The 24,521-nt window shown below is 41.6% G+C and overlaps 1 long non-coding RNA gene across 3 annotated transcripts; it reads right to left on the bottom strand.

Moving 5' to 3' along the window:
• Positions 1 to 16,162: 16,162 nt before the first annotated feature.
• On the bottom strand, positions 16,163 to 19,968 carry LOC125545317 (uncharacterized). Of its 3 annotated transcripts, none has more exons than XR_015598634.1 (6): positions 19,442 to 19,968; positions 17,384 to 17,669; positions 16,922 to 17,072; positions 16,733 to 16,855; positions 16,563 to 16,642; positions 16,163 to 16,438 (listed from the first exon to the last, which is right to left on the bottom strand). It is a non-coding gene; the product is annotated as an uncharacterized LOC125545317 (long non-coding RNA). The 3 variants fall into 3 exon arrangements; XR_007299989.2 differs by having other exon boundaries at positions 16,954 to 17,052; positions 19,442 to 19,965; XR_007299988.2 differs by having other exon boundaries at positions 16,954 to 17,072; positions 19,442 to 19,964.
• Between the last annotated feature and the right edge of the window lie 4,553 nt (positions 19,969 to 24,521).

The raw sequence follows: 24,521 nt of genomic DNA on the forward strand, positions 1-24,521 counted from the left end.
CTATTGGTTATTGACCGGAGACGTGTCTTGGTCATGTCTACATTGTTCTCGAACCGTAGGGTCCGCACGCTTAACGTTACAATGACAGTTATTATGAGTTTATGCATTTTTGATGTACCGAAGGATGTTCGGAGTCCCGGATGTGATCACGGACATGACGAGGAGTCTCGAAATGGTCGAGACATAAATATTCATATATTGGAAGCCTATGTTTGGATATCGGAAGTGTTCCGGGTGAAATCGGGATTTTACCGGAGTACCGGGAGGTTACGGGAACCCCCCGGGAGCTATATGGGCCTTAGTGGGCTTTAGTGGAAAGGAGAAAGGGGCAGCCCAAGGTGGCTATGCGCCTCCCCCCTTCCCCTAGTCCTATTAGGACTAGGAGAGGTGGCCGGCCCCCTCTCTCTCTTTCCCCCCTCGAGGAATCCTATTCCAACTAGGATTGGGGGGGGAATCCTACTCCCAGAGGGAGTAGGACTCTCCTGGCGCACCCTCCTTGGCCGACCAGCCCCTCCCCCTTGGATCCTTTATATACGGGGGCAGGGGGCACCCTAGAACACACAAGTTGATCATTGAGATCGTTCCTTAGCCGTGTGCGGTGCCCCCTGCCACCATATTCCACCTCGATTATATTGTAGCAGTGCTTAGGCGAAGCCCTGCGACGGTAGTACATCAAGATCGTCACCACGCTGTCGTGCTGACAGAACTCCTCCCCGACGCTTTGCTGGATCGGAGCCCGGGGATCATCATCGAGCTGTACGTGTGCTAAGAACTCGGAGGTGCCGGAGTAACGGTGCTTGGATCAGTCGGATCGGGAAGACGTACGACTACTTCCTCTACGTTGCGTCAACGCTTCCGCATTCGGTCTGCGTGGGTACGTAGACAACACTCTCCCCTCTCGTTGCTATGCATCACCATGATCTTGCGTGTGCGTAGGAAAATTTTGAAATTACTACGTTCCCCAACAGTGGCATCCGAGCCTAGGTTTTATGGTTTGATGTTATTTGCACGAGTAGAACACAAGTGAGTTGTGGGCGATATAAGTCATACTGCCTACCAGCATGTCATACTTTGGTTCGGCGGTATTGTTGGACGAGACGACCCGGACCAACATTACGCGTACGCTTACGCGAGACCGGTTCCCCCGACGTGCTTTGCACATAGGTGGCTTGCGGGCGACTGTCTCTCCAACTTTAGTTGAACCCAGTGTGGCTACGCCCGGTCCTTGCGAAGGTTAAAACGGAGTCTGTTTGATAAACTATCGTTGTGGTTTTGATGCGTAGGTGAGATTGGTTCTTGCTTAAGCCCGTAGCAGCCATGTAAAACTTGCAACAACAAAGTAGAGGACGTCTAACTTGTTTTTGCAGGGCATGTTGTGATGTGATATGGTCAAGGCATGATGATGAATTTTATTGTATGAGATGATCATGTTTTGTAACCGAGTTATCGGCAACTGGCAGGAGCCATATGGTTGTCGCTTTATTGTATGCAATGCAATCGCGATGTAATGCTTTAATTTATTACTAAGCGGTAGTGATAGTCGTAGAAGCATAAGATTGGCGAGACGACAACGATGCTACGATGGAGATCAAGGTGTCGCACCGGTGACGATGGTGATCATGATGGTGCTTCGGAGATGGAGATCACAGGCACAAGATGATGATGGCCATATCATATCACTTATATTGATTACATGTGATGTTTAGCTTTTATGCATCTTATCTTGCTTTGATTGACGGTAGCATTATAAGATGATCTCTCACTAAATTATCAAGAAGTGTTCTCCCTGAGTATGCACCGTTGTGAAAGTTCTTCATGCTGAGACACCACGTGATGATCGGGTGTGATAGGCTCTACGTTCAAATACAACGGGTGCAAAACAGTTGCACACCCAGAATACTCAGGTTATACTTGACGAGCCAAGCATATACAGATATGGCCTCGGAACACGGAGACCGAAAGGTCGAGCGTGAATCATATAGTAGATATGATCAACATAATGATGTTCACCGATGAAACTACTCCATCTCACGTGATGATCGGACATGGTTTAGTTGATTTGGATCATGTGATCACTTAGAGGATTAGAGGGATGTCTATCTAAGTGGGAGTTCTTAAGTAATTTGATTAATTGAACTTAAACTTATCATGAACTTAGTCCTGGTAGTATTAGCATATCTATGTTGTAGATCAATAGCTCGCGTTGTTGCTTTCATATGTTTATTTTGATATGTTCCTAGAGAAAAATTGTGTTGAAAGATGTTAGTTGCAATGATGCGGATTGGATCCGTGATCTGAGGTTTATCCTCATTGTTGCACAGAAGAATTATGTCCTTGATGCACCGCTAGGTGACAGACCTATTGCAGGAGCAGATGCAGACGTTATGAACGTTTGGCTAGCTCAATATGATGACTACTTGATAGTTTAGTGCACCATGCTTAACGGCTTAGAATCGGGACTTCAAAGACGTTTTGAACGTCATGGAGCATATGAGATGTTCCAGGAGTTGAAGTTAATATTTCAAGCAAATACCCGAGTTGAGAGATATGAAGTCTCCAACAAGTTCTATAGCTAAAAGATGGAGGAGAATCGCTCAACTAGTGAGCATGTGCTCAGATTGTCTGGCTACTACAATCGCTTGAATCAAGTGGGAGTTAATCTTCCAGATAAGATAGTGATTGACAGAATTCTCTAGTCACCATCACCAAGTTAGTAGAACTTCGTGATGAACTATAATATGCAAGGGATAACGGAAACAACTCCCAAGCTCTTTGTGATGCTGAAATCAACGAAGGTAGAAATCAAGAAAAACATCAAGTGTTGATGGTTGACAAGACCACTAGTTTCAAGAAAAGGGCAGAGGGAAGAAGGGGAACTTCAAGAAGAACAGCAAGCAAGTTGCTGCTCAAGTGAAGAAGCCCAAGTCTGGTCCTAAGCCTGAGACTAAGTGCTTCTACTGCAAAGGGACTGGTCACTGGAAGCGGAACTACCCCAAGTGATTGGCGGATAAGAAGGATGGCAAAGTGAACATAAGTATATTTGATATACATGTTATTGATGTGTACTTTACTAGTGTTTATAGCAACCCCTAAGTATTTGATACTAGTTCAGTTGCTAAGATTAGTAACTCGAAACGGGAGTTGCAGAATAAACAGAGACTAGTTAAGGGTGAAGTGACGATGTGTGTTGGAAGTGGTTCCAAGATTGATATGATCATCATCGCACACTCCCTATACTTTCGGGATTAGTGTTGAACCTGAATAAGTGTTATTTGGTGTTTGTGTTGAGCATGAATATGATTTGATCATGTTTATTGTAATACGGTTATTCATTTAAGTAAGAGAATAAATTGTTGTTCTGTTTACATGAATAAAACCTTATATGGTTACACACCCATTGAAAATAGTTCGTTGGATCTCGATCGTAGTGATACACATAATCATAATATTGAAACCAAAATATGCAAAGTTAATAATGATAGTGCAACTTATTTGTGGCACTGCCGTTTAGGTCATATTGGTGTAAAGCGCATGAAGAAACTCCATGCTGATGGGATTTTGGAATCACTTGATTATGAATCACTTGATGCTTGCGAACCATGCCTCATGGGCAAGATGACTAAGACTCCGTTCTCCGGAGCGAGCAACTGACTTATTGGAAATAATACATACTGATGTATGCGGTCCGATAAGTGTTAAGGCTCACGGCAAGTATCGTTATTTTCTGAACTTCACAGATGATTTGAGCAGATATGGGTATATCTACTTGATGAAACATAAGTCTGAAACATTTGAAAAGTTCAAAGAATTTCAGAGTGAAGTGGAAAATCATCGTGACAAGAAAATAAAGTTTCTACGATCTGATCGCGGAGACAAATATTTGAGTTACGAGTTTGGTCTTCAATTAAAACAATGTGGAATAGTTTCACAAACTCACGCCACCTGGAACACCATAGTGTAATGGTGTGTCCGAACGTCATAACCGTACTTTATTAGATATAGTGCGATCTATGATGTCTCTTACTGATCTACCACTATCGTTTTGGGGTTATGCATTAGAGACAGCTGCATTCACATTAAATAGGTCACCATCTAAGTCCGTTGAGACGACACAATCTGAACTGTGGTTTGGCAAGAAACCAAAGTTGTCGTTTGTTAAAGTTTGGAGTTGTGATGCTTATATGAAAAAGTTTCATCCTAATAAGCTCAAACCCAAATCGGAGAAATATGTCTTCATAGGATACCCAAAGGAGACTGTTGGGTACACCTTCTATCACAAATCCGAAGGCAAGACTTTTGTTGCTAAATTCGGAGTTTTTCTAGAGAAGGAGTTTCTCTCGAAAGAAGTGAGTGGGAGGAAAGTAGAACTTGATGAGGTAACTGTACCTGCTCCCTTATTGGAAAGTAGTTCATCATAGAAATCTGTTCCTGTGACTACTACACCAATTAGTGAGGAAGCTAATGATGATGATCATGTAACTTCAGATCAAGTTACTACCAAATCTCGTAGGTAAACCAGAGTGAGATCCGCACCAGAGTGGTACGGTAATCCTGTTCTGGAAGTCATGTTACTAGACCATGACGAACTTGCGAACTATGAGGAAGCGATGATGAGCCCAGATTCCGCGAAATGGTTTGAGGCCATGAAATCTGAGATATGATCCATGTATGAGAACAAAGTATGGACTTTGGTTGACTTGCCCGATGATCGGCAAGCCATAAAAAATAAATGGATCTTCAAGAGGAAGACGGATGCTGATAGTAGTGTTACTATCTACAAAGCTAGAATTGTCGCAAAAGGTTTTCGACAAGTTCAAGGTGTTGACTGCGATGAGATTTTCTCACTCGTATCTATGCTTAAGTCTGTCCGAATCATGTTAGCAATTGCCGCATTTTATGAAATCTGGCAAATGGATAAACAAAACTGCATTCCTTAATGGATTTACTAAAGAAGAGTTGTATACGATGCAACTAGAAGGTTTTGTCGATCCTAAAGGTGTTAACTAAATATGCAAGCTCCAGCGATCCATCTATGGACTGGTGCAAGAATCTCGGAGTTGGAATATACGCTTTGATAAGTTGATCAAAGCATATAGTTTTATACAGACTTGCGGTGAAGCCTGTATTTACAAGAAAGTGAGTGGGAGCACTACAACATTTCTGATAAGTATATGTGAATGACATATTGTTGATCAGAAATAATGTAGAATTATTCTGCAAAGCATAAAGGAGTGTTTGAAAGGAGTTTTTCAAAGAAAGACCTCGGTGAAGCTGCTTACATATTGAGTATCAAGATCTATAGAGATAGATCAAGACACTTGATAAGTTTTTTCAATGAGTACATACCTTGACAAGATTTTGAAGTAGTTCAAAATGGAACAGTCAAAGAAAAGGTTTCTTGCCTGTGTTACAAGGTGTGAAGTTGAGTAAGACTCAAAGCCCGACCACGGCAGAAGATAGAAAGAGAATGAAAGTTATTCCCTATGCCTCAGTCATAGGTTCTATAAAGTATGCCATGCTATATACCAGATCTATTGTATGCGCTACCACTGAGTTTGGCAAGGGAGTACGATAGTGATCTAGGAGTAGATCACTGGACAGCGGTCAAAATTATCCTTAGTGGAATAAGGATATGTTTCTCGATTATGGAAGTGAAAAAAGGTTCGTCGTAAAGGGTTACGCCGATGCAAGTTTTGACACTAATCTAGATGACTCTAAGTCTCGGTCTAGATACATATTGAAAGTGGGAGCAATTAGCTAGAGTAGCTCCATGCAGAGCATTGTTGACATAGAAATTTGCAAAATACATGTGGATCTGAATGTGGCAGACCCGTTGACTAAAATTCTCTCACAAGCAAAACATGATCACACCTTAGTACTCTTTGGGTGTTAATCACATAGCGATGTGAACTAGATTACTGAATCTAGTAAACCCTTTGGGTGTTGGTCACATGGCGATGTGAGCTATGGGTGTTAATCACATGATGATGTGAACTATCGATGTTAATCACATGGTGATGTGATCTAGATTATTGACTCTAGTGCAAGTGGGAGACTGAAGGAAATATGCCCTAGAGGCAATAATAAAGTTATTATTTATTTCCTTATATCATGATAAATGTTTATTATTCATGCTAGAAATTGTATTAACCGGAAACATAATACATGTGTGAATACATAGACAAATAGAGTGTCACTAGTATGCCTCTACTTGACTAGCTCGTTAATCAAAGATGGTTATGTTTCCTAACCATGAACAAAGAGTTGTTATTTGATTAACGGGATCACATCATTGGTTGAATGATCTGATTGACATGACCCATTCCATTAGCTTAGCACCCGATCGTTTAGTATGTTGCTATTGCTTTCTTCATGACTTATACATGTTCCTATGACTATGAGATTATGCAACTCCCGTTTGCCGGAGGAACACTTTGGGTGCTACCAAACGTCACAACGTAACTGGGTGATTATAAAGGAGTACTACAGGTGTCTCCAAAGGTAGATGTTGGGTTGGCGTATTTCGAGATTAGGATTTGTCACTCCGATTGTCGGAGAGGTATCTCTGGGCCCTCTCGGTAATGCACATCACATAAGCCTTGCAAGCACTGCAACTAATATACTAGTTGTGAGATGATGTATTACGGAACGAGTAAAGAGACTTGCCGGTAACGAGATTGAACTAGGTATTGGATACCGACGATCGAATCTCGGGCAAGTAACATACCGATGACAAAGGGAACAACGTATGTTGTTATGCGGTCTGACCGATAAAGATCTTCGTAGAATATGTAGGAGCCAATATGGGCATCCAGGTCCCGCTATTGGTTATTGACCGGAGACGTGTCTCGGTCATGTCTACATTGTTCTCGAACCGTAGTGTCCGCACGCTTAACGTTACGATGACAGTTATTATGAGTTTATGCATTTTTGATGTACCGAAGGTTGTTCGGAGTCCCGGATGTGATCACGGACATGACGAGGAGTCTCGAAATGGTCGAGACATAAAGATTCATATATTGGAAGCCTATGTTTGGATATCGGAAGTGTTCCGGGTGAAATCGGGATTTTACCGGAGTACCGGGAGGTTACCGGAACTCCCCGGGAGCTATATGGGCCTTAGTGGGCTTTAGTGGAAAGGAGAAAGGGGCAGCCCAAGGTGGCTGTGCGCCTCCCCCCTTCCCCTAGTCCTATTAGGACTAGGAGAGGTGGTCGGCCCCCTCTCTCTCTTTCCCCCCTCGAGGAATCCTATTCCAACTAGGATTGGGGGGGGGGGAATCCTACTCCCAGAGGGAGTAGGACTCTCCTGGCGCACCCTCCTTGGCCGGCCAGCCCCTCCCCCTTGGATCCTTTATATACGGGGGCAGGGGGCACCCTAGAACACACAAGTTGATCATTGAGATCGTTCCTTAGCCGTGTGCGGTGCCCCCTACCACCATATTCCACCTCGATTATATTGTAGCAGTGCTTAGGCGAAGCCCTGCGACGGTAGTACATCAAGATCGTCACCACGCCGTCATGCTGACGGAACTCCTCCCCGACGCTTTGCTGGATCGGAGCCTGGGGATCGTCATCGAGCTGTACGTGTGCGAAGAACTCAGAGGTGCCGGAGTAACGGTGCTTGGATCGGTCGGATCGGGAAGACGTACGACTACTTCCTCTACGTTGCGTCAACGCTTCCGCAGTCGGTCTGCGTGGGTACATAGACAACACTCTCCCCTCTCGTTGCTATGCATCACCATGATCTTGCGTGTGCGTAGGAAAATTTTGAAATTACTACGTTCCCCAACAAATCCCAGCTGCCAGCATTCTCCCTCTTTATGTAAACCTTGTAAAATAAGAGAGAATAGGCATAAGTATTGTGACATAGTGTGTAATAACAGCCCATAATGCAATAGATATTGATATAAAATCATGACGCAAAATGGACGTATCACTCAACAAAAATGAACTAAATGGGTGTGCATCCAACTCACTTGCTCACGAACACCTAGGGCATTTTGAGGAAGCCCATCATTGGAATATACAAGCCAAGTTCTATAATGAAAGATTCCCACTAGTATATGAAAGTGACAACATAGGAGACTCTCTATCATGGAGATCATGGTGCTACTTTGAAGCACAAGTGTGGTAAAAGGATAGTAGCATTGTCCCTTCTCTCCTTTTCTCTCATTTTTTTATTTGGCCTTTTCTCCTTTTTATGGCCTCTTTTTTCGTCCGGAGTCTCATCCCGACTTATGGAGGAATCATAGTCTCCATCATCCTTTCCTCACTGGGACAATGCTCTAATAATGATGATCATCACACTTTTATTTACTTACAACTCAAGAATTATAAATCGATACTTAGAACAAAATATGACTCTATATGAATGCCTCCGGCGGTGTACCTGGATGTGCAATGACTTATGAGTGACATGTATGAAAGAATTATGAACGGTGGCTTTGCCACAAATACGATGTCAACTACATGATCATGCAAAGCAATATGACAATGATGGAGCGTGTCATGATAAATGGAACGGTGGAAAGTTGCATGGCAATATATCTCGGAATGGCTATGGAAATGCCATGATACGTAGGTATGGTGGTTGTTTTGAGGAAGGCATATGGTGGGTGTATGATACTGGCGAAAGGTGCGCGGTATTAGAGAGGCTAGCAATGATGGAAGGGTGAGAGTGCGTATAATCCATGGACTCAACATCAGTCATAACGAACTCATATACTTATTGCAAAAATCTACAAGTTATCAAAGCAAAGTATTACGTGCATGCTCCTAGGGGGATAGATTGGTAGGAAAAGACCATCGCTCATCCCCGACCGCCACTCATAAGGAAGACAATCAATAAATAAATCATGCTCCGACTTCATCACATAACGGTTCACCATACATGCATGCTACGGGAATCACAAACTTCAACACAAGCATTTCTCAAATTCACAACTACTCAACTAGCACAACTCTAATATCACCATCTCCATATCTCAAAACAATTATCAAGCATCCAACTTCTCTTAGTATTCAACACACTCATAGGAAAGTTTTACTAATCTTGTATACCTAGCATATTAGGATTATTTAAGAAAATTACCATGCTATTTAAGACTCTCAAAATAATCTAAGTGAAGCATGAGAGATCAATAGTTTCTATAAAACAAATCCACCGACGTGCTCTAAAAGATATAAGTGAAGCACTAGAGCAAAAACTATATAACTCAAAAGATATAAGTGAAGCACATAGAGTATTCTAATAATTTCCAAATCATGTGTGTCTCTCTCAAAAGGTGTGTACAGCAAGGATGATTGTGGTAAAATAACAAATAAAGGCTCAAATAATACAAGACGCTCCAAGCAAAACACTTATCATGTGGTGAATAAAAATATAGCTCCAAGTAAAGTTACCGATAGAAGTAGACGAAAGAGGGGATGCCTTCCGGGGCATCCCCAAGCTTTGGCTTTTTGGTGCCCTTAAATTATCTTGGAGGTTCCATGAGCATCCCCAAGCTTAGGCTCTTGCCACTCATTGTTCCATAATCCATCAAATCTTTACCCAAAACTTGAAAACTTCACAACACAAAACTTAAAGTAGAAAATCTCGTGAGCTCCGTTAGCGAAAGAAAACAAAACACCACTTCAAGGTACTGTAATTAACTCATTATTTATTTATATTGGTGTTAAACCTACTGTATTCCAACTTCTCTATGGTTTATAAACTATTTTACTAGCCATAGATTCATCAAAATAAGCAAACAACACATGAAAAACAGAATCTGTCAAAAACAGAACAGTCTTTTGTAATCTGTAGCTAGCGCAAGATCTGGAACCCCAAAAAATTTAAAATAAATTTCTGGACGTGAGGAATTTATCTATTAATCATCTTCAAAAAGAATTAACTAAATATCGCTTTCTAAATAAAAATGGCAGCAGTTCTCGTGAGCGCTAAAGTTTCTGTTTTTTACAGCAAGATTAACAAGACTTTCCCCAAGTCTTCCCAACGGTTCTACTTGGCACAAACACTAATTTGACACAAAAAACACAACCAAAACAAAGGCTAGATAAATTATTTATTACTAAATAGGAGCAAAAAGCAAGGAAATAAAATAAGATTGGGTTGCCTCCCAACAAGCGCTATCGTTTAACGCCCCTAGCTAGGCATAAAAAGCAAGGATATATCTAGTTATTGCCATCTTTGGTAGGCAATCCATAAGTGGATCTCATAATAGATTCATAAGGTAATTTAATTTTCTTTTTAGGAAAGTGTTCCATGCCTTTCCTTAACGGAAATTGGAATCTAATATTTCCTTCCTTCATATCAATAATTGCACCAATCGTTCTAAGGTACCAAGAATAATAGGACATGAAGGATTGCAATCTATGTCAAGAACTATAAAATTTACGGGCACATAATTCCTATTTGCAACAATAAGAACATCATTAATTCTTCCCAGGTTTCTTAATAGTGGAATCCGCAAGGTGCAAGTTTAAAGAGCAATCATCAAAATCATGAAAACCTAACAAATCACACAAAGTCTTTAGAATCGTGGAAACACTAGCAGCCAAATCACACAAAGCATAGCATTCATGATCTTTAATTTTAATTTTAATAGTTGGTTCCCACTCATCATAAAGTTTTCTAGGGATAGAAACTTCCAACTCAAGTTTTTCTTCATAAGATTGCATCAAAGCATCAACGATATGTTTGGTAAAAGCTTTATTTTGGCTATAAGCATGAGGAGAATTTAGCATGGATTGCAACAAGGAAATACAATCTATCAAAGAGCAGCTATCATAATTAAATTCCTTGAAATCCAAAATAGTGGGTTCATTAACATCTAGTTATCAAATTTCGCATCAAGATCTAAAAACTCTGAATTTTTGGAGCGCCTTCTAGGTAAAGGTGGATCTTATTCAGTCCCATCATTATCAAGATTCATATTACAAAACAAAGATTTAATAGGGGACACATCAATAACTTTTAGATCTTCGTCTTTATTATCATGGAAACTCGAAGAACACGCTCTTATAAAGGAATCTTTCTTAGTACGCATCCTAGCGGTTCTTTCTTTGCAATCATCAATGGAAATTCTCATGGCTTTGAGAGACTCATTGATATCATGCTTAGGTGGAATAGATCTAAGTTTCAAAGAATCAACATCAAGAGAAATTCTATCAATGTTCCTAGCCAACTCATCAATCTTAAGCAATTTTTCTTCAATCAAAGCATTGAAATTCTTGTGCGAAGTAATAAATTCTTTAATATTAGATTCAAAATCAGAGGACATCTTATTATAATTTCCGCAATAATTGTTGTAGGAATTACCATAATTATTAGAGGAATTACTAGGATACGGCCTAGGATTAAAGTTTCCTCTATACGCGTTGTTACCAAAATTATTCCTACCAATAAAATTCACATCCATATATTCATTATTATTCTCAATCAAAGTAGACAAAGGCATATCATTGGGATATGAAGAAACACTTTTATTAGAAAATAATTTCATAAGTTCATCCATCTTTCCACTCAAAACATTAATTTATTATATCGCATGCACTTTCTTATTAGTAGATCTTTCAGTGTGCCATTGAGAATAATTAACCATGATATTATCTAGGAGTTTAGTAGCTTCTCCTAAAGTGATTTCCATAAAAGTGCCTCCCGCGGCCAAATCTAAAAGATTTCTAGAAGCAAAATTCAATCCGACGTAAATTTTTTGTATAATCATCCACAAATTTAAACCATGTGTTGGGCAATTACGTATCATTAATTTCATCCTCTCCCAAGCTTGTGCAACATGCTCATGATCAAGTTGCTTAAAATTCATAATATCGTTTCTAAGAGAGATGATCTCAGCGGGAGGAAAATACTTAGAGATAAAAGCATCTTTGCACTTATTCCACGAATCAATACTATTTTTAGGCAAAGACGAAAACCAAGATTTAGCACGATCTCTAAGCAAAAAAGGAAATAGCTTCAATTTAATAATATCATTGTCCACATCTTTCTTCTTTTGCATATCACACAAATCAACGAAGCTATTTAGATGGGTAGCAACATCTTCACTAGGAAGGCCGGAGAACGGATCTTTCATGACAAGATTCAGTAAAGCAGCATTAATTTCACAAGATTCAGCATCGGTAAGAGGAGCAATCGGAGTGCTAATAAAATCATTGTTGTTGGTATTGGTAAAGTCACACAATTTAGTGTTATCTTGAGCCATCGTGACAAGCAAGCAATCCAACACACAAGCAAACAGGAAACGGGCAAAAAGAGGCAAATAGAGAAAGAGAGGGAGGATAGAGAGAGGGGGCGAATAAAACGGCAAGGGTGAAGTGGGGGAGAGGAAAACGAGAGGCAAATGGAAAATAATGTAATGCGGGAGATAAGGGTTTGTGATGGGTACTTGGTATGTTGACTTTTGCGTAGACCTCCTCGGCAACGGCGCAAGAAATCCTTCTTGCTACCTCTTGAGAACTTGCGTTGGTTTTCCCTTGAAGAGGAAAGGGTGATGCAGCAGAGTAGCATAAGTATTTCCCTCAGTTTTTGAGAACCAAGGTATCAATCCAGTAGGAGGCTACGCGCGAGTCCCTCGCACCTACAAAAAAAAATCCTCGCAACCAACGCGATAAGGGGTTGTCAATCCCTACAGGGTCACTTACGAGATTGAGATCTGATAGATATGATAAGATAAGATTTTTGGTATTTTTATAATAAAGATGCAAAGTAAAATAAAAGGCAATGAAAATAACTAAGTATTGGAAGATTAATATGATGAAGATAGACCCGGGGGCCATAGGTTTCACTAGTGGCTTCTCTCAAGAGCATAAGTATTTTACGGTGGGTCAACAAATTACTATTGAGCAATTGACAGAATTGAGCATAGTTATGAGAATATCTAGGTACGATCATGTATATAGGCATCACGTCCGAGACAAGTAGACCGACTCCTGCCTGCATCTACTACTATTACTCCACACATCGACCGCTATCCAGCATGCATCTAGAGTATTAAGTTCAAGAGAACAGAGTAATGCTTTAAGCAAGATGACATGATCTAGAGGGATCAATTCATGCAATATGATAAAAAAACATCTTGTTATCCTCGATGGCAACAATACAATACGTTCCTTGCTGCCCCTACTGTCACTGGGAAAGGACACCGCAAGATTGAACCCAAAGCTAAGCACTTCTCCCATTGCAAGAAAGATCAATCTAGTAGGCCAAACCAAACTGATAATTCGAAGAGACTTGCAAAGATAACCAATCATACATAAAAGAATTCAGAGAAGATTCAAATATTGTTCATAGATAAACTTGATCATAAACCCATAATTCATCCGTCTCAACAAACACACCGCAAAAAGAAGATTACATCGAATAGATCTCCAGGAGAGAGGGGGAGAACTTTGTATTGAGATCCAAAAAGAGAGAAGAAGCCATCTAGCTAATAACTATGGACCCGAAGGTCTGAGGTAAACTACTCACACTTCATCGGAAGGGCTATGGTGTTGATGTAGAAGCCCTCTGTGATCCATGCCCCCTCCGGTGGAGCTCCGGAACATGCCCCAAGATGGGATCTCGTGGATACGGAAAGTTACGGCGGTGGAGTTAGGGTTTTGGGGGTACGTAGGTATATATAGGAGGAAGAAGCACGTCGGTGGAGCAACAGGGGGCCCACGAGGGTGGAGGGCGTGCCTGGGGGGTAGGCGCGCCCCCTACCTCGTGGCTTCCCTATTGGTTGCTTGACGTAGGGTCCAAGTCTCCTGGATCTTGTTCATTCCAAAAATCACGTTCTCGAAGGTTTCATTCCGTTTGGACTCCGTTTGATATTCCTTTTCTTCGAAACCCTAAAATAGGCAAAAACAACAATTCTGGGCTAGGCCTCCGGTTAATAGGTTAGTCCCAAAAAATAATATAAAATTGGATAATAAAGCCCAATAATGTCCAAAAAAGAAGATACTATAGCATGGAGCAATCAAAAATTATAGATACGTTGGAGACGTATCATCGGCCGTTTCCCCCCTCCGTGACACGGCGGCAGCGACGTCCATGAGGTGGGCAATCGATATATAATGTTGGTATGTTTTTTTTACATAAAGCACATTTAAGTAAATAAAATTAGTTTTGAAAAAAAGAGAATAAGAGAAAATAAGTAAAGTAGAAAAAATAGCGCAAATCTATGCCGACTACAATGCCGTTGGCATAGCTACGACCACGGATCGACAAAGCCCTAAATCGATGACGTGTCATAGGACATGGATCGATGACGTGGCAGAGGCCATGGGCCCTGGCCGTCGGCATACCTCTGCCACCCCACGAACCGATGAGGGGCTCGGATCAATGACGTGGCAGCGCACGCGGATCGATGACGTCGGCATAGCTATGCCGACGGCCCCCGGCCGTTAGCTCCGTTGGCTTAGGTCTGGCACCGTCCAACGGCCGTCGCCCACTGTGTAGCCAGGCCCACCGCTATGTCGACGGCCCGAGCTATGCCGACGGCCACTGTAGGCATATAGCCAGCGCTGCCGACGGCTGAGCTATGCCGACGACCCCCATCGGCATAGGTGAACATATGCCAATGCCCCCCATCGGCATAGGTCGACATATGAGAATGGCTTTTCTACGCCTACGGCTTGACCTAGGCCATCGGGATACCTCCATGTATGACGACGGGGGCCGTCGGCAGCGGCAGCTATTCTAGTAGTACACACACCCATGCATATGCATGCGGTGTAATTTTTTATGTGTGTGATGTAAACTTACGACACTAGACCATTTGTGATGTATACTTGCAACACTAGTGCACGCTCAATGCATTTGTACAGCATGCATGCGACATGAGTTTACTCGCACAGTATGCATGTGTTGTACGTTTTTGTACCCATTCCAGTGAAAATGCAATTTTTTGTAGCTATTCCATGGTGAAAACTTAGCTGTGCTCGATTAGGAATCTTACATAGATTGAGCCAAACAAACATAAGACTTATGTCATTTATCATTGATGCCAAGTGTTGCAAAGGAGCCACATGAAGAACTTCCATCTCGGCGGCGCTTTGGATTTCCATATTGGTTTGGAGTAGGAAAAACGTGTGTTACCCATGAAGAAGAGCTGGTATGCACTCTGGACGGAGAACTGGCCATCTGAAGTGAGCTTCCACACAAGACTATTAGGGAACGTAGCACGCAATTTCAAAAAATTTCCTACGATCACGCAAGATCTATCTAGGAGATGTATAGCAATGAGAGGGGGAGAGTGTGTCCACGTACCCTCGTAGACTGAAAGCAAGATCTATCCGAAACGTCTCGAAACCATTCCGATGTCCAAATACTATCGTCTGATATATCAATCTTTACCTCTCGACTATTTTGAGACTCCTCGTCATGTCCATGATCTCATCCGGGACTCCAAACAATCTTCGGTCACCAAAACACATAACTCATAATACAAATCATCATCGAACGTTAAGCGTGCGGATCCTACGGGTTCGAGAACTATGCATACATGACTGGGACACATCTCCGATCAATAACCAATAGCGGAACCTAGATGCTCATGTTAGTTCCTACATATTCTACGAAGATCTTTATCGGTCAAACCGCAATAACAACATACACTACACCACAACACTACATCCCTGACAACTAGATTGGTCGGGAATACAATGTCTACCAACAAACAGTCGGTCGGGAAAGACTATTGCCGACCGACCCTGTCTGTTGGGGTAAGTCCAGACGGGAAAGCCCTTTCCCGACCGACATAGTTTTCCCGACCGACTGCTTGTCGGCTATGGAACATCTTTCCCGACCAACATTCTGTTGGGCCTGCCATGGACCTTTCCCGACCAACAGTCTATTGGTGCCGCCATAGGCCTTTCCCGACCAACTATCGGTCAGAATATTCTTTCCCGACCAACAATCCATTGGGGCTGTCATGGGCCTTTCTCGACCGACTATCGGACATGGCATTCTTTCCCGACCAACATTCTGTTGGGCCTCGCATTAGCTTTTCCCGACCAACTGTCAGATGGGGTTTATTTTGCCAACCAATGTCAGCTAGCCCTCCCATATAGCTGGATTTCACATTATCAATAGAATATCAATTATGTTACGCAAATCATTACAATAACGTGCATGTCGTCCAACAATAGTAAACCAAAACCAAACAATAATAACACACATTCAATAATTTTCACATCAAAATTTCCCATAAACTAATTTAACTTATTAAATAGGGAACAAAATATGTTCATTGTTTGAGAGCAAAAATGGGTCGCTTTCGTTTCTAGAATTTGCCCTAGAGGCACATCATCTACATTGAATCCTGCTGGTGGGCAACTAGATAACCACAAGATCCTTCCATCATTCTGGTACTTACATCAACACCTTTCTTCATCTCATTGATCCATATTCCATCGCCACATCCTCCAGCTTGAACATCTGCATGTCAAAATCCCCAGTTAATATTCCACACCATAGCTGGTGATAGACAGAGTTATGAAGATGACATCAAATGGGCTTAAATGACAAAACTGATATATGTAACATTTTGTCAGGTGACTACCCGATAATATGTATGTAGGTGTTTCTTTTTCCCGGTCGAATTTGACTGGTGGAGGCTTGAGAAAAGATGAAGCAGAGCATCTAAAACACACAGAGTACCACCCAGGATGGTGTGAGATTAAAATTAGCCTGAGAGAGAAACATGTAAAAAAAATGTGTAGTAACACTTACCGCACGAGGAAGGAGATGAGGAGGGGACTCAGGGGAGAGCAGTAGCGGCTAGGGTTTTGGTGCTGCCTCCATGGGGTCGGTGGTCCCGCCGTCACTGTAGATCCTTGGTCGATGAGGCAATACCTGTGAAAATAGTCGAATTGGTGCCCGACGACATACATGGTCAAGACTAGATACAAACAAAATTACCAGTCTTTACTGCAGATTCAAATCATACGCACCCACAGCCCGGCATGGTAGTGCTTTGAGTGTTTGTTAGAGAAGGACGCATAGCTACAGGGTGATGCTCTTGTCAACGCCGAGCTTCATGACCATATAATCTGGACCAGCAGGCAGTGATCTAGTCAAACAGCAGCATGCACTCATCATCACCATTTTTCATATATAAAAAAATTGCATGCAGACTGGTTAGGTTTTCAGTAAACTGATACTAGCTAGTATATGTTTTCAGTAAAACTAGTACGACAATTTGGTTCGTGTACAGAGAACATATTCACATGCAGAGGACCATTTATAAAAACTGGAACCTATCTTCCACTGGAACAAATAGCACACCCGCAAGAGACATATGTACACGGTGAAGACTAGAAACGTAGTGATTCAGCCAGACATATAAAAATAGATGTCCAGTGGAACATACAAGTGTGTTACCTTCTTATGTATAGAACTAGATGAAACTGATGCGCTATTATTGCCCGGATCAATTGCTGGTTTCTTTAAATTGTCTACACTTCCGCTGGATGGTTGGATGACTTGTCTCCTTTGGAATGTCTACGATTCAACTCTTGATTGTCACTGGAAGATTTCTCTTTACTGGACTCCAGTATCATTGCTTGGCTGATTGCTTCGCCTTCTTTAGGCAGGCAAATTATTCCCATGATAAGACTGATTATGCAATGTCCATGTGCTCATAGGGGATAACTCTCTTCAGACATTCCTACATAAATGGAAGGAGTAAGAACTCATATGATGAAGAACAGGTAGCAGCGAATAGCATGGTAAAATGTAAAAGTTGAGGGGAAAAGAAGCAACACAATAATATACCAACAGTTAGATGCCGAGTTGCCGACTGCACTACAAATTGTTTTTTGCAGAGAAGAAAGTCCAGACTGATCATATACTATTAGTTATTTTCAACAGACATTTTATTTTATCATACAAAGTTAACACACCGCAAGGAATATATGTGAGACCTGAATAGTAGAAGACAATTCCTATATATATGAAAGACTACAAATTTAGTTGAAATAGCTATATGGAAGACTACGGGCCAACAAACCTAATATAAGTGGTTGACTAAATGATAGCCAAGATAACAATTGCAGGCAAATCAAGACAACAATAATATGGGAATGGAGGATAATAGTCATGATACCTAAAAGGCGCACCAATCGGCTGACCACATCATATGTCATTTTTAGTGTGTTTTTCTGATTCTTGTGTCCAAGCACTTGAGTGTATGGTTAGAGTTTGTTGCTAAATTTTTGGTTCATGGAGTGCTTGCGTAATTCTGTAATAATTTTCAGAACCGTAAGAAGGTGGATATGTTCCTACCTATTTGTCTTATTGTTTTTATTGAGAAATGAAATCAGGGCAGCCCTGTAAATTGGGAATGGAACACATAAATTCAATATCGAATATGAGTCCAACTAGATTGTATGTATGACACGCTAAGCATATTTTTTATGAATACAACATGGTGTAATGCAGAAGAAGTCATCATATCATCACATTAAAATATGAGACTATTTAAAAAAAATCAGGTCGCCTTGTTAAACTGAGCAAATCATAGTTAGCATTGCTTCTTTGATAGGAAAACACTAGGCGGACCATCTTACCATTGACTCTCCATCAGCGTTCCATCATGTAAGGAACTTTTATCTTGTTACCCAGGTCTCATAAGAAAAAACCGAATAATCATTCCAAAACCACAAATTCTGAAACAATGTTTTATTTGATGGTCCACCTTATTTCTTTACAGCAACATGAATTCTTTTGTACTCTTCTGAAAGGAACACACTATTTTGTTTACTAACATTTGCCTATAACAGTAAGACAGAACCATGTCTAGAGATAAATCAGTGCCATACCGACATGAGTACGGATCACTGAAAGTTAGTTGGGGCAAGATGAGTGCCAAACAATTAATAAGCAACAACCAGAAGAAGAACATCGATATCTAGCTATGTGCATTGACTAGTAACAATCAATGCTGGTCTATATTCTCCTTTTATTATGTCAGTTTAGCTCGATGCCACTTCTTACCTGTTGATGGTATACAAAATATTTTTGTTATTCTCTTCATCTACAGTTTGTCTGAGAGAATGTACAGTTCATTGCCCTATGAGGTTTAACAGAATTACAATTCGTAACAGAGTTTCAGTTTTCAAGGGACAACACATTACCATGTATAACATCTAATGCTTCATTTCCAGGGAAGAAACTGGATTAATCACCAATCAATAGGCAGTAGAATATCAACATTCAGCAGCAATACGACAGTAGCACTAGCACATCAAGCAGCAGAACCGTGGCTAGCAGCACACTGCACACCACAGCAAGCACACACAGTATAACAGCAGCAAGCACACCACAACCACACAAGCAGCAAGCACCACAGGAGCAAGTAGGCACACGGTTACACAGTACTAGCAAGCGGCAAGCAGGCAGCAGCACAAACAGGGGAAGAGTGGTGAGCAGAGGAACTACCTGAGGGAGGAGCTCGGGGAGTCAGGGTGGATGAAGGGGAGCAGATCCGGCTGGGGAAGGGCGAAGGGGAGCAGATCCGACTGGGGAAGGCCGAAGGGGAGCAGATCCGGCTGGGGAAGGCCGAAGGGGAAGGAGCTGAGGACCTCTTTTCTCCTCTCTATATGAAGCCCCTCATTAACCCTATCCCGAGCCCTCTCTCGCCGCCGCCAAGATCTCTTCTGTACTCCGACGGCCATGGTGGATACCATGGTAGAGAGGGGGAGGACGGGCCAGGCAGGGCGGCGGCAGCCTCGCTGGAAGCTTACGCGCGGAGGCTGGCCGTAGAGAGCACTCACCGAGGAACAGAATGGTGTGGGGTCGACGATGGAGACGCTGGGGAACGAGTGGGAGAGGGGGTCACAGCCTCCCCGGCCGAAGAGCACGTAGCTGGACGGCGAGAGAGAGCTCGAGCGGCGGCGGCGGCGGATTTAGGTTAGGAGGAAGAATGAGATTTGGGGGCAGTCTGTGGCACCGGTTAGGGGCAGAACAAGAAAAAAAAGAGGGATTTTTCGTGGAGTGGGCTGTTTTTGCGCTAAGTTTTTCGTCCGTGCGCGCGCAGCTATCTGGCCGGCCCATTTACCCACAAGCAATCGGTCAGCGTTTCATTGCCGACCAACAATCCAAAGGGAAGTGAAGCATTCCTGACCGATGATATGACGTAGGATAATAAACTATTCCCGACCGATGATTTGAAGCTACATGTGAGTATTGCCGACCGACCGTCTGATAGAAGTTTTCCCAACCAACAGTCCGTTGGTACACAATAGTTTTTCCAACACATGTCTATAGGGAATGTGGTGTCATGGTGTAGTGATATGTTATTCCCTTTGTCATCGATATGTTACTTGCCTGAGATTCGATCATTGGTATCCTCATACCTAGTTCAATCTTCTTACCAGCAAGTCTCTTTACTCGTTGTGTAATGCATCATCCCGTAACTAAGTCATTAGTCACATTGCTTGCAAGGCTTATAGTGATGTGCATTACCGAGAGGGCCTAGAGATACCTCTCCGATACTCGGAGTGACAAATCCTAATCTCAATCTATGCCAACCCAACAAACACCTTTGGAGACACCTGTAGAGCATCTTTATAATCACCGAATTACGTTGTGATGTTTGATAGTACACAAGGTGTTCCTCCGGTATTCGGGAGTTGCATAATCTCATAGTCAAAGGAGTATGTATAAGTCATGAAGAAAGCAATAGCAATAAAACTTAACGATCATTATGCTAAGCTAATGAATGGGTCTTGTACATCACATCATTCTCCTAATGATGTGATCTTGTTCATCAAATGACAACACATGTCTATGGTCAGGAAACTTAACCATCTTTGATTAACGAGCTAGTCAAGTAGAGGCATACTAGGGACACTTTGTTTTGTCTATGTATTCACACATGTATCAAGTTTCTAGTTAATACAATTCTAGCATGAACAATAAACATTTATCATGATATAAGGAAATATAAATAACAACTTCATTATTGCCTCTAGGGTATATTTCCTCCAGTCTCCCACTTGAACTAGAGTCAATAATCTAGATTACATTGTAATGATTCTAACAACCATGGAGTATTGGTGTTGATCATGTTTTTCTTGTGGAAGTGGCTTAGTCAGCGGGTCTGTAACATTCAGATTTGTATGTATTTTGCAAATCTCTATGTCTCCCTCCTCGACTTGACCACAGATGGAGTTGAAGCGTCTCTTGATGTGTTTGGTTCTCTTGTGAAATATGGATTCCTTTGCTAAGGCAATTGCTCCAGTATTGTCACAAAAGATTTTCATTGGACCCGATGCACTAGGTATTACACCTAGATCGGATATGAACTCCTTCAACCGTACTCCTTCATTTGCTGCTTCTGAAGCAGCTATGTACTCTGCTTCACATGTAGATCCCGCCATGATGATGTGCTTGGAACCGCACCAACTGACAGCTCCACCATTCAATATAAATATGTATCCGGTTTGTGACTTAGAGTCATTCGAATCAGTGTCAAAGCTAGCATCAACGTAACCATTTACGCTAAGCTCTTTGTCACCTCCATAAACGAGAAACATATCCTTAGTCCTTTTCAAGTATTTCAGGATGTTCTTGACCGCTGTCCGGTGATCCACTCCTGGATTTCTTTGGTACCTCCCAGCTAAACTTATAGCAAGGCACACATCAGGTCTGGTACACAGCATTGCATACATGATAGAACCTATGGTTGAGGCATAGGGAATGACTTTCATTTTCTCTCTATCTTCTGCAGTGGTCCGACATTGAGTCTGACTCAACTTCACACCTTGTAGCACAGACAAGAACCCTTTATTTGACTGATCCATTTTGAACTTCTTCAAAACTTTATCAAGGTATGTGCTTTATGAAACTCCAATTAAGCGTCTTGATCTATCTCTATAGATCTTGATGCCCAATATATAAGCAGCTTCATCGAGGTCTTTCATTGAAAAATTCTTATTCAAGTATCATTTTATGCTATCCAGAAATTCTATATCATTTCCAATCAATAATATGTCATCCACATATAATATTAGAAATGCTATAGAGCTCCTACTCACTTTCTTGTAAATACAGGCTTCTCTAGAAGTCTGTATAAAACCGTATGCTTTGATCACACTACCAAAGCGTATATTCCAACTCCGAGAGGCTTGCACTAGTCATAAATGGAACGCTGGAGCACGCACACTTTGTTAGCACCTTTAGGATCGACAAAACCTTCTGGTAGCATCATATACAACTCTTCTTTAAGAAATCCATTAAGGAATGAATTTTTGACATATATTTGCCAAATTTCATAATCATAAAATGCAGCAATTGCTAACATGATTCAGACAGACTTAAGCATCGCTAAGGGTGAGAAGGTCTCATCGTAGTGAACTCCTTGAACTTGTCGAAAACCTTTCGCAATAAGTCGAGCTTTGTAGACAGTAACATTACCATCAGTGTCATTCTTCTTCTTCAAGATCCATTTATTTTCTATGGTTTGCTGTTCATCGGGCAAGTGAACCAAAGTCCATACTTTGTTCTCATACATGGATCCCATCTCAGGTTTCATGGCCGCAAGCCATTTTGCGGAATCTGGGCTCATCATCGCTTCCTCATAGTTCGTAGGTTCGTCATGGTCTAGTAACATGTCTTCAGAACAGGATTACCGTACCACTCTGGCATAGAACGTACTCTGGTTGACCTACGAGGTTCGGTAGTAACTTGATCTGAAGTTTTATGATCATCACCATTAGCTTCCTCACTAATTGGTGAAGGCATCACTGGAACTGAACTATGTGATGAACACTTTCCAATTTGAGAGAAGGTACAACTACCTCATCAAGTTCTACTTTCCTCCCACTCACTTCTTTCGAGAGAAACTCCTTCTCTAGAAAGGATCCATTCTTAACAATGAATATCTTGCCTTCGGATCTATGATAGAAGGTGTACCCAACATTTTCTTTTGGGTGTCCTATGAAGACACATTTCTCCGATTTGGGTTCGAGCTTATCAAGCTGAAGCTTTTTCACATAAGCATCGCAACCCCAAACTTTAAGAAATGGCCGCTTAGATTTCTTTCTAAACCACAGTTCATATGGTGTCGTCTCAACGGATTTATATGGTGCCCTATTTAACGTGAATGTAGTCGTCTCTAAAGCATAACCCAGAAATGATAGTGGTAAATCGGTAAGAGACATCATAGATCACACCATATCTAATAAAGTACGGTTACAACATTCGGACACACCATTACGCTGTGATGTTCCAGGTGGCGTGAGTTGCGAAACTATTCCACATTATTTCAAATGAAGACCAAACTTGTAACTCAAGTATTCGCCTCCGCGATCAAATCGTAGAAACTTTATTTTCTTGTTACGATGATTTTCCACTTTACTCTAAAATTCTTTGAACTTTTCAAATGTTTCAGACTTATGTTTCATTACGTAGATATACCCATATCTGCTCAAATCATCTGTGAAGGTCAGAAAATAACGATATCTGCCGCGAGCCTCAACACTCATCAGACTGCATACATCAGTATGTATTATTTCCAGTAAGTCAGTGGCTCGCTCCATTATTCCGGAGAACGGAGTGATGGTTCGCAATCATCAAGTGATTCCAAAAGCCCATCTGCATGGAGTTTCTTCATGCGCTTTACACAAATATGACCTAAACGGTAGTGCCACTAATAAGTTACACTATCATTATTAACTTTGCATCTTTTGGCATCAATATTATGAATATGTGTATCACTACGATCGAGATTCAACAAAAGTAGACGACTCATCAAGGGTGCATGACCATAAAAGATATTAATTACTCGTATAAATAGAACAACCATTATTCTCTGATTTAAATGAATAATCGTCTCGCATCAAACAAGATCCAGATATAATGTTCATGCTCAACGCTGGCACCAAATAACAATTATTCAGGTATAAAACTAATCCCGAGGGTAGATGTAGAGGTAGCATGCCGACGGCGATCACATCGACCTTGGAACCATTTCCGACGCGTATTGTCACCTCGTCCTTAGCCAATCTTCATTTAATTCGTAGCCCCTGTTTCGAGTTGCAAATATGAGCAACAGAACCAGTATCAAATACACAGGCGCTACTACGAGCATTAGTAAGGTACACATCAATAACATGTATATCAAATATACCTTTCACTTTGCCATCCTTCTTATCCGCCAAATACTTGGGGCAGTTCTGCTTCCAGTGACCACTCCCTTTGTAGTAGAAGCACTCAGTTTCAGGCTTAGGTCCAGACTTGGGCTTCTTCCCGGGAGCAGCAACTTGCTTGCTATTCTTCTTGAAGTTCCCCTTCTTCCCTTTGCTTTTTTTCTTGAAACTACTGGTCTTGTTAACCATCAACACTTGATTCTCCTTCTTGATTTCTACCTCCGCAACCTTTAGCATTATGAAGAGCTCGGGAATTGTCTTTTCCATCCCTTGCATATTATAGTTCATCATGAAGCCTTTATAGCTTGGTGGCAGTGATTGAAGAACTCTGTCAATGACACTATCATCTGGAAGATTAACTCCCAGCT

This window comes from Triticum urartu, chromosome 3A (assembly GCF_056163025.1).
Source record: "Triticum urartu cultivar PI428250 chromosome 3A, HENAU_Tu73, whole genome shotgun sequence".
Lineage (NCBI taxonomy): Eukaryota > Viridiplantae > Streptophyta > Magnoliopsida > Poales > Poaceae > Triticum > Triticum urartu.